This window comes from Myotis brandtii, unplaced genomic scaffold (assembly GCF_000412655.1).
Source record: "Myotis brandtii unplaced genomic scaffold, ASM41265v1 scaffold225, whole genome shotgun sequence".
In the NCBI taxonomy this organism is placed as follows: domain Eukaryota; kingdom Metazoa; phylum Chordata; class Mammalia; order Chiroptera; family Vespertilionidae; genus Myotis; species Myotis brandtii.
Window position 1 is genome coordinate 3,357,705 of NW_005358435.1, and position 289 is coordinate 3,357,993.

General features: G+C 69.9%; 1 protein-coding gene across 1 annotated transcript in view; it reads left to right on the plus strand.

Annotated features, from left to right (window-relative positions):
* The first annotated feature begins 6 nt into the window (after positions 1–6).
* The window catches only part of B4GALT5 (UDP-Gal:betaGlcNAc beta 1,4- galactosyltransferase, polypeptide 5), a 73,238-nt gene continuing 72,955 nt past the window's right edge, over positions 7–289 (plus strand). The window contains exon 1 of the mRNA XM_005866229.2: positions 7–85. The gene's annotated coding sequence lies outside the window, so the exon portion shown is untranslated. The remainder of the gene's footprint in view (positions 86–289) is intronic.

The following is a 289-nucleotide window of genomic DNA, read 5'->3' on the forward strand; positions in this document are numbered from 1 at the left end:
CCGCGCCGCTCGCTGCTCGCCGCGCTCTTCTTCTTCTCGCTCTCGTCCTCGCTGCTCTACTTCGTCTATGTGGCGCCCGGCATAGGTGAGACGGGAACGGGGGGTGCCGCTGTGGCCTCGAGGGGACCCCGGGAACCCCCGCCTCGTCCTAGGGGAACCCCGGTCCTCGCTGGATCCCCGGCGCTGGATCCCTCGCTGGATCCCCGAGCCTGGAAAACAGAAAGCTACGGGGACCCCGGCCTGACCCTCGGGGACGCCAGGACGTTCCCGCCCTCTGCGCCCCGAAACT